The 15,428-nt window shown below is 45.3% G+C and overlaps 1 pseudogene; it reads left to right on the top strand.

The window, feature by feature from the left end:
* The first annotated feature begins 11,168 nt into the window (after positions 1-11,168).
* On the top strand, positions 11,169-11,287 carry LOC126185908 (5S ribosomal RNA; annotated as a pseudogene).
* The last annotated feature ends 4,141 nt before the right edge of the window (positions 11,288-15,428 follow it).

Raw genomic sequence — 15,428 nt, 5'->3', positions numbered from 1 at the left:
ACTGACTATGGGAATTTTAAGGGGTTCCGCCCCTAAGTTTACGCCACACTCGGGCTAAGAAGCAGAGTCAGTGAAATACACTCCTGGAAATGGAAAAAAGAACACATTGACACCGGTGTGTCAGACCCACCATACTTGCTCCGGACACTGCGAGAGGGCTGTACAAGCAATGATCACACGCACGGCACAGCGGACACACCAGGAACCGCGGTGTTGGCTGTCGATGGCGCTAGCTGCGCAGCATTTGTGCACCGCCGCCGTCAGTGTCAGCCAGTTTGCCGTGGCATACGGAGCTCCATCGCAGTCTTTAACACTGGTAGCATGCCGCGACAGCGTGGACGTGAACCGTATGTGCAGTTGACGGACTTTGAGCGAGGGCGTATAGTGGGCATGCGGGAGGCCGGGTGGACGTACCGCCGAATTGCTCAACACGTGGGGCGTGAGGTCTCCACAGTACATCGATGTTGTCGCCAGTGGTCGGCGGAAGGTGCACGTGCCCGTCGACCTGGGACCGGACCGCAGCGACGCACGGATGCACGCCAAGACCGTAGGATCCTACGCAGTGCCGTAGGGGACCGCACCGCCACTTCCCAGCAAATTAGGGACACTGTTGCTCCTGGGGTATCGGCGAGGACCATTCGCAACCGTCTCCATGAAGCTGGGCTACGGTCCCGCACACCGTTAGGCCGTCTTCCGCTCACGCCCCAACATCGTGCAGCCCGCCTCCAGTGGTGTCGCGACAGGCGTGAATGGAGGGACGAATGGAGACGTGTCGTCTTCAGAGATGAGAGTCGCTTCTGCCTTGGCGCCAATGATGGTCGTATGCGTGTTTGGCGCCGTGCAGGTGAGCGCCACAATCAGGACTGCATACGACCGAGGCACACAGGGCCAACACCCGGCATCATGGTGTGGGGAGCGATCTCCTAAACTGGCCGTACACCACTGGTGATCTTCGAGGGGACACTGAATAGTGCACGGTACATCCAAACCGTCATCGAACCCATCGTTCTACCATTCCTAGACCGGCAAGGGAACTTGCTGTTCCAACAGGACAATGCACGTCCGCATGTATCCCGTGCCACCCAACGTGCTCTAGAAGGTGTAAGTCAACTACCCTGGCGAGCAAGATCTCCGGATCTGTCCCCCATTGAGCATGTTTGGGACTGGATGAAGCATCGTCTCACGCGGTCTGCACGTCCAGCACGAACGCTGGTCCAACTGAGGCGCCAGGTGGAAATGGCATGGCAAGCCGTTCCACAGGACTACATCCAGCATCTCTACGATCGTCTCGATGGGAGAATAGCAGCCTGCATTGCTGCGAAAGGTGGATATACACTGTACTAGTGCCGACATTGTGCATGCTCTGTTGCCTGTGTGTATGTGCCTGTGGTTCTGTCAGTGTGATCATGTGATGTATCTGACCCCAGGAATGTGTCAATAAAGTTTCCCCTTCCTGGGACAATGAATTCACGGTGTTCTTATTTCAATTTCCAGGAGTGTACATATAAGTCATGATCTACGTAGACACTGATTTTACAGCATTTCAGTCAGTTCCTCCATACGGCAATACATATTACCCGTCAAGGTTAAGTGCTAATTCCAAAATAGCAGGAACTAACATGCTAACGTGACTAGGTAGAGCCACGCTTCCATTAATGTAACGCGCCGTGTTACGTTGCAGCGCAAGCATAGAAGGTGAGTGCGGAAAATATCTTGACTGGTTGGCGCGACGGCTTCTGATTAACGTGACTAAATTTGCTGACGATGACAAAGAAAAAGGATTTGTATTGCCGGTGGAGAACGTGCAACCGAAATGTTAAAATTCAGCAAGAGGATTAACGGAAGCCGGGCAGAGTGGAATTCAAGTTTCTGCGCCAAAGAACGAGACTCGAGGTGCTCCAGTGTCAATATGGATAAATATGTCTTCAGACAGCAGTTTCTACTCTATTACGAACAATATAAAGAAATAGCAATTTTGGGAAAACTACACAGCTTTTGTCGTAGAGAAAATGAACTTCAAATCTAGCAAGGAATCTCTCAGAAAATTTGTTCTGTCTATGGGATTATTTTTAAAAGGTGCTAAAATAAACGTGTTATGTGCGAACGAGAGGACGTAGTTTTAAGGTGGTCATATTAAATTAGGCTTTTACAGAAAAGTGAGCCATCACACACACATTACATCGTAAATACATGTTGGCAAAGTGACACTTCGAGAGAAGTATTATCGAATCAGTGTTGCGCAGCGTTTAATAGTTGCGCATGCGGGCGGTGACATTGGTTGATCAATTAAGCGTTCAATTCTCATTTACGAGTCAAACACCAAAACGTCGGACTGTCACTCAGAAATGGACCATGAAGTATTTTCCTTATTTATTTGAGGAGAATTGCATTTTATCTTTCTGTGAAGAAACAAAATCTAATCTAGAAATATTTTCTGAATTATCAAAACAAAAGTAACTGGCGACAACCGTATTATCCTTCGTGGCAGGTTAAAAAATGTGTGTGAAATCTTATGGGACTTAACTGCTAAGGTCATCAGTCCCTAAGCTTACACACTACTTAACCTAAATTATCCTAAGGACAAACACACACACTATGCCCGAGGGAGGACTCGGACCTCCGCCGGGACCAGCCGCACAGTCCATAATTGCAGCGCCTCAGACCGCTCGGCTATCCCGCGCGGCCGTGGCAGGTTAATTTGTAAATTATTATACCCACTTTCCCTTGCTGGAAATGCTGGTGACAAGACAGTCGGTAACTCACAAGAAGAGAGGTGGGACTGGCTTTTTCAAATACTGCATGCGGTGGTGGGCGAATAAAATAATTATTACGATGAGTAAATGAAGCGATAAAGGATTATAAATAAATAAATAAATATAATTAATTAAATAAGGAATAGTCATTTTTATAAAGATTTAAAAGTTTCACTGCACCTGAAGCGATTCGAAATCAGAACCTCTTGCGTGTCAGGCGAATCTTTTACACCTTTAAAAGACTCTTGGTTTTAAACTGTAGACTCTTGAGTCTAGAGCAGCACGCAAATTATTTTTGATTATTCGCAATATTTTACTCTTCGGTATATTTCTAGCTATTGTAAGTGGCCAAAATGTTTCGTTACAATAACACAATAAAAACCAGTGATCTCTTCGCAATTATTTTCCGTAATGAGGGTGATCTGACGGGAGTCATAACGGTCTTACATGAATAGTATTTTTAAAAATCACTTCTTGAAGAACCTCCTCTGTTTTAAATAAAAAAACTCTGTAGTCTATTGGCTCTTGTGTTATGTACCATGATTGGTGGTCTCCGTCGAATGAGAAGTTGGCTGCTGTTTACCAACTGCTGGACGTCGGCCGCGCGGCGGCAGTTACTCGCCGGTAGTGCTCGTGCCTCGTGTTGACAGTGCGGTCTGTTGGGCTCTGATTGCTGGCAGCCAAGATGGGGCAAGCCTGAGTCCATCCTCCTTGTTCATGTTATTAGGGTGTTTAAGGGTAAGTAACAGAGGTCACGTTCTCCCTCCACCGCAATAACCTATTAAAATAAAGTTCCCTCTCCTTCTTCCTTAAGTGACCAATGAAACTAACTACCTTTTTAAAATTATGACGTAATGCACTGCGCAGCGAACAGTAACAACAAAATATAAAGGACACTGCATAGCTAGAACGCACCATTAGACCCAGAAGAAGACCGCTGCACCCCTTGGCCGAAACGTTGGTTTTTCTCCAGCAGCAGTAGTTTTTTACATTATGACGCGGTACCATACCCAGAAAACTTTTATGTCGACTGACTCTGGCCGCGGAAACCTACGCAATTATTACGCTGTTTCACGGGGCAAGGCGTCGTATGGTTCGCACTTTCCGAATGACTTGGGGTCGTTGTTTACGTGCCCTCCACACCGTTACAGTGTACCTGGTGTGAGAAGTGATAGACGATAAAGCACACAGTGGACTGATGAGAGATATCAACGGTAATTATAGGGTGTTTCACCCTCGCTGAAAGAGAAGACGACCTGCACATCGCACCGCCTGGCTGCTGTGAACACCCCCGGAAGAAGATTTAAATAAATAATGAAAACATAACAACAAAAAATGAAACGCGCAACATCCACTGAAGAGCCATAGAAACTGGTACACCTGCCTAACATCGTGTAAGGTTCTTGCGAGCACGCAGAAGTGCCGCAACAGTGGCATGGACTCGACTAATGTCTGAAATAGTGTTGGAAGGAACTGACACCATGAATCCTGCAGGGCTGCCCGTAAATCCGTAAGAGTACAAGAGGGTTGAGATCTCTACTGAACAGCACGTTGCAAGGCAGCCCAGATATGCTCATTGATATTCACGGCTGGGGAGTTTGGTGGCCAGCGGAAGTGTTTAAACTCAGAAGAGTGTTTCTGGAGCCGCTCTGTAGCAATTATGGGCGCGTGGGGTGTCGCATTGCCCTGCTGGAATCGCCCAAGTCCGTCGGAATGTACAATGGACATGAATGGATGCAGATGGTCAGTCAGGATGCTTACGTACTTGTCACCTGTCAGAGTTGTATCTAGACGTATCAAGGGTCCCACATCACTCCTTCTGCACACGCCCCACACCATTACAGAGCCTCCACCAGTTTGAATAATCCGCTGTTGACATCCAGGGTCCATGGAGTCATGAGGTCTTCTTCTTTCCCGTACACGTCCTTCCGCTAGATACAATTTGAAACGAGACTTGTCTGACCAGGCAGCATGTTACCAGTCATCAACAGTCCAGCAGTCATCAAGGGTACACGAGTGGGCCATCGGCTACGAAAGGCCATATCGATGATGTTTCGTTGAATGGTTCGCACGCTGACATTTGTTGATGCCCATTGCAGCAATTTGCGGAACGGTTGCACTTCTGTCACGTTGATCGATTCTCTTCAGTTATCGTTGGTCTCGTTCTCGCAGGCTCTTTTTCCGGCCGCAGCGATGTCGGATATCTGACGTTTACCTGATTCCTGATATTCAGGTTACACTCTTGAAATGGTCGTACGGGAAAACCCCACTTCGTCGTTACCTCGGAGATACTGTGTCCCATCGCTCGGGCGCCGACTATACCACGTTCAGACTTACTTAGGTCTTGATAACCTGCCATTGTAGCAGACACTTGTTGTCCTATTCAGGCATTGATGACCACAGAGCCGCATTCTGCCTGTTTACATATCCCTGTATTTGAATATTCATTCCTTTATCAGTTTCTGTGGCACTTTGTGTAGTAAAATATTGTACCCTTTCTATTATCCTTTTCTTTTTTTAACAAAACGATCAGAGGCGTATTTAATTCTTGTTCGTGGGAAGAGACTGAAGTGGTGGCAAACAACCGTCCTAGTTAGCTTTTAGGGTGAAAGTAGCGGTGTCACTAGCTTTGTTCTTGTTTTTAGGTTAGATAGGTTCTAATGGTTCAAATGGCTCTGAGCACTATGGGACTTAACTTCTGAGATCATCAGTCCCCTAGAACTTAGAACTACTTAAACCTAACTAACCTAAGGACATCACACACATCCATGCCGGAGACAGGATTCGAACCTGCGACCGTAGCGGTCGCGCGGCTCCAGACTGTAGCCATAGAACCGCTCGGCCGTCCCGGCCGGTGGTTAGATAGGCTTTTGTGGGTAGTGTGGGTGATAGGGGCCAACGCCTGAAGTGGAAGAGGTCTAGGAAAAAGAAAAGGCGGTTAATGCAAGCGCTTATGAGAAGCGTTAAATACATGTTCGATTTTTGATCCGTGACAAATTTTCGACTTCCGCCATTGCATTACCACAATGCCCTGTGCGGCTGGAAGTCATGAAATCCCACCCATCCCTTCCCTACCTTTCTCGATACTCTGTTTCGTACTACTCATTTTTCATCCCATCGATGACTACCTCTATCGCATGTATCCAGGTATCAGGTGTGCAAACCCAATCAGCATCTCTCCCGTCGACGACTGCTTTCGCTGGTACCCAGGTGTCGGGGGTGCCACAGAGCTGAAGGTGGTCATTTAAAACAGTTTTTACGACTTTAGTTCTTTCCTCACACTTTTTCAAATTTGTTTGTTTTACATTTGTATGCAGTTAGCATTCCTTTCTATTTGGTGGTTGTGCCTATGTTTCTCTTCCTTTACAACAGCGAAAACTGAGGAATTCTTAAAATCTTTTCCACACTTGTGAATGTTAAGTGACCAGCATGACGTCCACTAGCAAGGACGGCGGTACGGTATGCTTGGGTGACGTATAGATAAGCGTTCTGCACCGTATTTGCGATGCACTGTAACATCGTTTCATGAGATCTCTGGAGATGTATTTGTGGCTTCAATTAGACGTTCCAAGCAGCCTCTACAATGCGGTGTTTTTTCCAGTATCAGTTGGAAACATTCCACATAATATCAAGCTGGGACTAAAACCTTGAACCTTTACCTTTCGCGAACAAGTGCTATTACCACTGAGCTACCCAAGCCCTCAAAACTTCACAGGCCTTCCCCCCGAATACTTCGCTGGACTAGCACTCCTGTAATAAAGTGTGTAGTGAAACGTACCTGAAGAGCTTAGTCGGCTTGACGGCACGCTAGCAAAGCTTGATCGGTCATGGGACTGAGAGATATCATGCACCATTAGCGCAGAACCAGTGATGAAAAACGACGAAGAAAGAGATCGAAAGGAAGAAGACAAAAAAGTGGGTAGAGCCACTGACCACGACATGTAAAGATTCTTGGATCGAGTCCCGGTCTGGTACACAGTTCCAAACTGCCAGGAATTATCAAATCTGCACGCACTTGGCTGCACAATGAAAATCATGTGAGGGGGTCCACTTGTACTTGGAGCCCGATTTTGTGATATAATTCATGAGAATTGACCTGAAACGATTGTCATATGAAGGAGAGATTGTATTTTTGACATCGCTGATCCAAAGGTGTTGCCTGAGTGACAGAATCGATAGGGCGCGCGGAGCGCAGTAGCAGTTGCCGTTGCACTGAGTCATAGGTGGGATGTAACACTTAAAGCTAGTGGCCAGCTGGGAGAATTTAGTAGTTGGCCTATGGACGAATTATATTGTTTATACTCACACAGAGCCAGTAAATGCTAGGTCGTAGTTATTACTATAAAGTGTAAAGTGTGTTATTAATTGGTGAGGCTGTAAGATTATCAGGAACTGAAGTGACACTGATCGTTAACAAATACTGAACATTGCCCATGGCAATTATAGAAGGGTAATGAATTTATATCGTAACTCAAAGGTAAAGGAACTGGAACAAATTTGTAAGGTAATGAAATTTGGTATATTTAGTTTTAAGTATGCAGGAACCAAGTATTTTCTTTCAGATTTAATGTATAGGTTGATTAGGTATATCTGATTGGTAATATTTGGTGTGTTTTGTAATTCTGATGCGGAGAAGTTAAATTTTGGAATCTATTTTGTCAAACGATGTCAGACTTTTTGTCATGTAACAATGAAAGTAATTTTAATGAAGACAGTAAGTGAGAACTGCAGAACAGTTGAGAAGTTCACTGTATTTGAAGTTAATCTAAGATGTTTCATATCAGGTTTTGTGAAGGAGCAACTTTATTTTGAATACAATTTTCAAACTGAAGCATTCGGTCTACAAACGTTTTTAAAGAACGTTCCAATCATTATGGATCATATGTAATAATATATTTGGTAACTTGGTGGACACTATCTGTCGGTGTTGGCTGTATTCATCCCCGTTATTATTATTATTTCATTTATCTTTTGCGTAACCTCGTAAAATTCTAACGCTGCATCAGTGTTCTGGACTGCCTGTCGTCCACTTTGGATACTTACAATGAGAACTCCTTTTTGGCGGACTAGTCTACAAAATTATTTCAGTCATCTATACATTTAGCTATTAATTCGCCTGTATCGACTAATTTCGGAAAAATAAGCACCGCTAGTATATCTTGGTACAAGACGAAAATCTCCTCGTATTAAAGAGAATCTTGATGTACAAAGGAGGAACTTTCACGATGTGGGTCTTCTGGCTAGTTTGTAAGACGAATAACTCCTTTCTTTTCAAAATTTTGTAATGAAAATTTCATCATCGTTTTCTGTTTAACAGGAATGCAGAGAGAGTTTGTCTCTTCAAGTGAGAAACACGACTGTACCTTAGCAGAGCCACATCCTATTTTCCTTCCCCATACTTAATATGGGCGCAAGCTCCGTCTCTGTTAATACTGTCAGTGAAAAGTTCAACTCCAACACTCCTTACTTTTTTGCTTTGACGTGGCTATTTCGGTATAAGGTCAGTGAATGGCCTCATTTTTTCGTGTGGAGAGCATTGCTGCAGGAAATGCACAACTGGATAATTCATGAAAGAAGCTTCTGCTGCCATCTGGTTGTAGGGTAGAACATCAGTTGAATAATTCAGACGCTATGGACTGGCGCCACTGCAATATGTTGTCTTGGAATGACAATTACGGTATTGTGTCTCCAGATAATAAGATGTACCAAAATTTTGTCATTGGATTTTACTTTTAACTCAATAATGCAGGCAAAGATTTCAGGTTTCTATTAAAACTAAGAACTACAGAAGTTTCCGACATTAAATCATAGTTTCCGTGTTACAAGATACAAAAAAATCTGTTAAAATGTATAGGCATTTCACGGTGCTGTATAAACCAGTGGCAGAGAAATTCTGAGTGAGATGATGACGTTGAAGCAGGGAAGCGCTGGCCACAGAAAGCTGCGCGTGACCTCATCCAATACAAGCGCCGGCTGCCGCCACTCTGCAATCGACAATATCCGCACTCGGTCCGCGCGACGTCTTGCTTTAACATGCTCACATCTCCTTACGAGAAACACAACGTGCCAACCTCGCGCCACTCCGTCTGATTGTCAACGACGTTCAGTGCATCGATCGTGTCAGCGCGCACAATCTGGTAAGTGACTGACTGTCAAGCCTCGCAATTTTCTTTGCATTCCCTTCGTGGCACGTACCTAGCATGCACATACCGCATGGTTGCATACTTTGATGTAAGTTGTTGTTTTATTGCGTATATTGTTTGGATTCTGAATTTCAATCGGTAAAAATGGTGTCCTGGTAGGATCACCCCATTGTTCGTCTAGTTGTCTTTCCGTCTGTTACGATCCCTTTTTCTCAGGAATGGGTACAGCAATTGGGTTGAAATTTAAGTCAAACACTAAGATCTACGGTTCCTTCGTGGTGGAAAAAATGTACGCCCCTAAGTCAATGAAATCAAAAGATACAGACATTTATGTCACATATTTTGATACTCGCACACTCAATCGTCAATTCCAATAGAAATAACTGTGCACATAATTCAGTTTTTACGGAATCCTCACAGGGCGACTTCTACTCGCATTTTTCCAGTTTTTTAAGTAATAGATTTGAATCTAAATGCGTCCTTTAATACTGAATTTATCCTAATACAAGTATTCGCTCTACGACTCTACTGAAGAATTTCACATTCTCAAAATTGTTTCTAAAATCTTCTTTTTTTACTCGAGAATAACACTGCTGGATTCAGAATTTCGTGTATTATTGTGGTTTTAGTGTTATTATTAACAGATTAGCTCGTGTCAGTGTTCTAGACGACGGTTTCGTCTAGTAGTTTCGTTGAAAGTTTATCTTTTTATCGAACATAGTAAAGTAACCACTATGTTTCACACGACATTACTGCTGAGTTCTGCGATATTTAATTTACTAGTTATATGGAAACTGAAAATACTGGCTCTCCGTTGAAAAGCTGAACAAGGAATGCAGACGCAAAGTTTTTCCAATTTACAGTTACGCAACTCGGCGTGTACTAGCAAAATACTGCGGATAGAACAGTAATGATTTTGGAGCCTGCTTTTGTTTGTCCGAGTACAGTCACCACCAAAGAATAATTCTTTATATAATAGTGCAGAGTATTTCTACTATTATATTTCCGTTTAGTATTAGGTAACGATCTTAGGAAGTCTGTAGGTTTTGGCTAGAGGTAACACTTGAAATTAATAGAGGTTTCATACACTATATTTTTGAATAGCAGTTGTTCGTAGACTTAAACACATGCCACTACCTCGAACATCAAAAAATCTGAAGGGACTGTCAGCTGTCAGACTATGCGTGGCGCATCGAAAGAGCGACATTGCCGCTTACCGATTTTAGGTAGATTTTACATTGCTTGTTAGGTTTACTCAAAACACTTTGCATGTTAGAATACATTGGTTCATGTATAGGAATATAACACCTCACGGCTTATGCGCAGTAACTGGCGTTTAGGAGAACCCTATGAACGGAGCTAGTATGAGAACGAATGTTGTTCTGGGAGGTAATTGTCATCGCTTTCCTTAGCTTATTTGGACTTATAAATACGTATGACGTTATCGTGTGATAAAATGGCAACAGGTCTTCAGGTAACGGTATATATCGCAACATCCTCTCTACCGCCGGTCCACCGCCAACATCTACGTCCCTGTGTCACTGTGGTTGAATAGCGCCCGGAAAACATATATGAATAAATACAGATTTCCATGCTAAAGAAAACTTTCTTCAGTGCTTACCGGTTGGGGTAGTCACATTCACTTCAGTATCTATCTATCTTTGTTGAAATATCGTGAACATTCCAGCTTATGGTAGCGCAGAAAGTTCTCGTTATGTTGGTTTTTATTTCCCTTTGCAGACATTATAACGTTAGTAGTATTAGACAACAGCAGCATGTTGTCATGTGCCTTGCCAACAGTTCACACATTTGCTCGGATTCAGCATCCCACTTGAACCGATGTCGCTGGAAGAGAGGCACTAGATAGGAAAGCTGCTGGCTGATGCATACAAGGGAAGTGACAACGGAGGATAACGTAACGCAGGGTTTCAAACTGGGAATTTGCCGTGAGATTACTGGAGAAAACAAATCTGGTCTTCATCTAAGCTAATCAACGAAAATCCATCTCAGATGACCAACCAGCCACTCCCAAATATGAGTGTCCTCTTCTAACACTGCGCCAGGTAACTCACTCTTCTAACACTGCGCCAGGTAACTACGGACATTGCATTACTGTTTTCAATTCCTTCGCAACTCTTAACGTCTTACGCTTCACACCTCACTTAGTTTCCTCATTCCTCGTTGGCACCGACTCCTGAACTATAAGATAATTTTTGTAAAATGTAGCAGTTACAAAACAGGCAGCCTTCCGCATTTTTCATCATCCAGTTTTGCCAACGGACTTGTCGCAGTGGTAACACCGGTTCCCGTCAGATCATCGAAGTTAAGCGCTATCGATCTTGGCTAGCACTTGGATGGGAGACCGTCCGGGTATGCCGAGCGCTGTTGGCGAGCGGAGTTCACTCTACACTTGTGAGGCTCATTGAGGAGCTACTTGACTGAGAAGTAGCGGCTCCTGTCACGAAAACTGACAAAGGGCGGTAGAGGGATGTGCTGACCACATGCCCCTCCATTCCCATATCCATATCCAGCGACGCAAATCGGCCGAGGACGACACGGCGGCCGGTCGGTACCGGTGGGCCTTCCGAAGCCGGTTCGGACGGAGTTGTTTAGTTAGTTTTACACAAATTACAATGAGATATTCCTAGGACTGCTTTGTATAGATTATCGAATAAGAACATCAGATTTTATCCCATAAATTATTTAAAATGCCTTCTTGAAGTTCACCTGTGTAAGAAGATTACATTCGTCCACTGGGTAACGTAAACAGCAGAGAACGGAAAAAATCATTTTAGGATGTTTATTTTCCTAATCAGTTTTGTTATTACTGAATATGGGTCATTTGTGGTGATACGACCATCGGCATATGTTCATTGATTATTAAATCATACGAGCCAAAGGCGCACCTATGTCATTCTGATAGATAAAAGCTCCATGTAAATAATTCCATACCTCTCATCAACCTTTAATGGCACTGTAGTGAGCTACTTCCAGTCAGAACATATTTATTGCTTTTATTAAGTCTGACGTATTCGGAAGTAAACTTCTTTTTCAAGGACAACCATTCGGTATTCTTGTTTAATCTACTTCAGCTTTTCATCTCCCTTCTACCGCTGAAACTGAAGCAAGAATAAAGATACATATATTTTTTTGTTATTATTAAATACCCTACTGTAACAGCTACACTTATTTATCCCTGCACACAGAAACGTCCGCAAGTAATATTGTGAACATTCAACTTTACTCCTGACGTCATTTAATGGTCACATCAACAGGAACAATACACAAAGCCACTGCACTGTAAACACGGTATCTGCTGAATAATAAAGAAAACGTGCTGATTTAGGAAATAAACTTATACGTGATCGTAAGAAGCAGCTTCTGTGGTACTGGTCATGTAAAATTCAACTATCTGAAACAAGATATACGCTGACCTGTGGATCAATGCACAATGAAATTTTATAGCTGTGTTCTGATTCCTGTCGAGTCAGTCAGCTACAAGATAAAGTAAATTCATGTTATATATTGCTCGTATCGATGATTTAGCAGAGGATTTGTTGAGAGACAGATAACGGAAGATTGCGAGATCGTATGGTGACATACGTAAAATTTATAAAAAAGCCGGTTGCACGAAATACAATATGTGACAAAAGTATCCGAACACTCCCATGCATCGCGGAATTGACCATTAGATGCTACGAAATGCGGGTCCGGTACTATCCATACACTATATGATCAAAAGTATGAGGACACCCCCAAAAACATACGTTTTTCATATTAGGTGCGATGTGCTGCCGCCTACTGCCAGGTACTCCATATCAGCGACCTCAGTAGTCATTAGACATCGTCAGAGAGCAGAATGAGGCGCTTCGCGGAACTCACGGATTTCCAACGTGGTCAGGTGATTGGGTGTCACTTGTGTCATACGTCTGTATACGAGATTTCCACACTCCTCAGCATCCCTAGGTCCACTGTTGACGAAACGATAGTGAAGTGGAAGCGTCAAGGGGCAAACCTTGTCCGTTGACTGACAGAGATGGCCGACAGTTGAGGAGGGTCATAATGCGTAATAGGCAGACATCTATCCAGACCATCACACAGGAATTCCAAACTGAATCAGGGTCCACTGCAAGTACTATGACAGTTAGGCGGGAGGTGAGAAAACCTGAATTTCATGGTCGAGCGGCCGCTCACAAGCCACACATCACGCCGGTAAATGCCAAACGACGCTTCGCTTGGTGTAAGGAGCGTAAACATTGGACGATTGAACAGCGGAAAAACGTTGTGTGCAGTGACGAATCACGGTACTCAATGTGGCGATCCGATTGCAGGGTGTGGGTATGACGAATACCTGCTGAACGTCAACTGCCGGCGTGTGTAGTGCAAAAGTAAAATTTGGAAGCGGTGGTGTTATGGTGTGATTGTGTTTTTCATGGAGAGGGTTGCACTCTTTGTTTTTTTGCGTAGCACTATCACAGCGCAGGCCTACATTGATGTTTTAAGCACCTTCCCACTTCCCGCTGTTGAAGAGCAATTCGGGGATGGCGATTGCATCTTACAACACGATCGCGTACCTGTTCATAATGCTCGGCCTGTTGCGGAGTGGTTACATGGCAATAAAATCCCTGTAATGGTGTGGTCTGCACAGAGTTCTGACCTGAATCCTGTAGAACACCTTTGGGATGTCTTGGAACGCCGACTTCGTGCCAGGCCTCACCGACCGACATCGATACCTCACCTCAGTGCAGCACTCCGTGAAGAAAGGGCTGCCAGTTCCGAAGAAACCTTTCAGTACCTGATTGCGAGAGTGGAAGCTGTCATCAAGGCTAAGGATGGGTCAACACCATATCGAATTCCAGCATTACCGATGGAGGGCGCCACGAACTTCTAAGTCATTTTCAGTCAAGTGTCCGGATACCTCTCACACATAGTGTATAAAGGGAGGCGAGAATTATTTTGTTGTCAACAGACAAAGAGTAACATCAGAATGGCTGTTAACATGGATGATTAGGAATAACAAACCTGTAATTTTCGGATATACACTCCTGGAAATTGAAATAAGAACACCGTGAATTCATTGTCCCAGGAAGGGGAAACTTTATTGACACATTCCTGGGGTCAGATACATCACATGATCACACTGACAGAACCACAGGCACATAGACACAGGCAACAGAGCATGCACAATGTCGGCACTAGTACAGTGTATATCCACCTTTCGCAGCAATGCAGGCTGCTATTCTCCCATGGAGACGATCGTAGAGATGCTGGATGTAGTCCTGTGGAACGGCTTGCCATGCCATTTCCACCTGGCGCCTCAGTTGGACCAGCGTTCGTGCTGGACGTGCAGACCGCGTGAGACGACGCTTCATCCAGTCCCAAACATGGTCAATGGGGGACAGATCCGGAGATCTTGCTGGCCAGGGTAGTTGACTTACACGTTCTAGAGCACGTTGGGTGGCACGGGATACATGCGGACGTGCATTGTCCTGTTGGAACAGCAAGTTCCCTTGCCGGTCTAGGAATGGTAGAACGATGGGTTCGATGACGGTTTGGATGTACCATGCACTATTCAGTGTCCCCTCGACGAGCACCAGTGGTGTACGGCCAGTGTAGGAGATCGCTCCCCACACCATGATGCGGGTGTTGGCCCTGTGTGCCTCGGTCGTATGCAGTCCTGATTGTGGCGCTCACCTGCACGGCGCCAAACACGCATTCGACCATCATTGGCACCAAGGCAGAAGCGACTCTCATCGCTGAAGACGACACGTCTCCATTCGTCCCTCCATTCACGCCTGTCGCGACACCACTGGAGGCGGGCTGCACGATGTTGGGGCGTGAGCGGAAGACGGCCTAACGGTGTGCGGGACCGTAGCCCAGCTTCATGGAGATGGTTGCGAATGGTCCTCGCCGATACCCCAGGAGCAACAGTGTCCCTAATTTGCTGGGAAGTGGCGGTGCGGTGCCCTACGGCACTGCGTAGGATCCTACGGTCTTGGCGTGCATCCGTGCGTCGCTGCGGTCCGGTCCCAGGTCGACAGGCACGTGCACCTTCCGCCGACCACTGGCGACAACATCGATGTACTGTGGAGACCTCACGCCCCACGTGTTGAGCAATTCGGCGGTACGTCCACCCGGCCTCCCGCATGCCCACTATACGCCCTCGCTCAAAGTCCGTCAACTGCACATACGGTTCACGTCCACGCTGTCGCGGCATGCTTCCAGTGTTAAAGACTGCGATGGAGCTCCGTATGCCACGGCAAACTGGCTGACACTGACGGCGGCGGTGCACAAATGCTGCGCAGCTAGCGCCATTCGACGGCCAACACCGCGGTTCCTGGTGTGTCCGCTGTGCCGTGCGTGTGATCATTGCTTGTACAGCCCTCTCGCAGTGTCCGGAGCAAGTATGGTGGGTCTGACACACCGGTGTCAATGTGTTCTTTTTTCCATTTCCAGGAGTGTAGTAATTACTAGTGTCCTGCCTGACACAGTCAAGTCGTTTAAATATCTGGGCGTAACGCTGAAAAGCGAT

Source organism: Schistocerca cancellata, chromosome 4 (genome assembly GCF_023864275.1).
Source record: "Schistocerca cancellata isolate TAMUIC-IGC-003103 chromosome 4, iqSchCanc2.1, whole genome shotgun sequence".
In the NCBI taxonomy this organism is placed as follows: Eukaryota; Metazoa; Arthropoda; class Insecta; order Orthoptera; family Acrididae; genus Schistocerca; species Schistocerca cancellata.
Note: the sequence above shows the minus strand (reverse complement) of the source record. Positions and strands in the feature narration are given on the sequence as shown.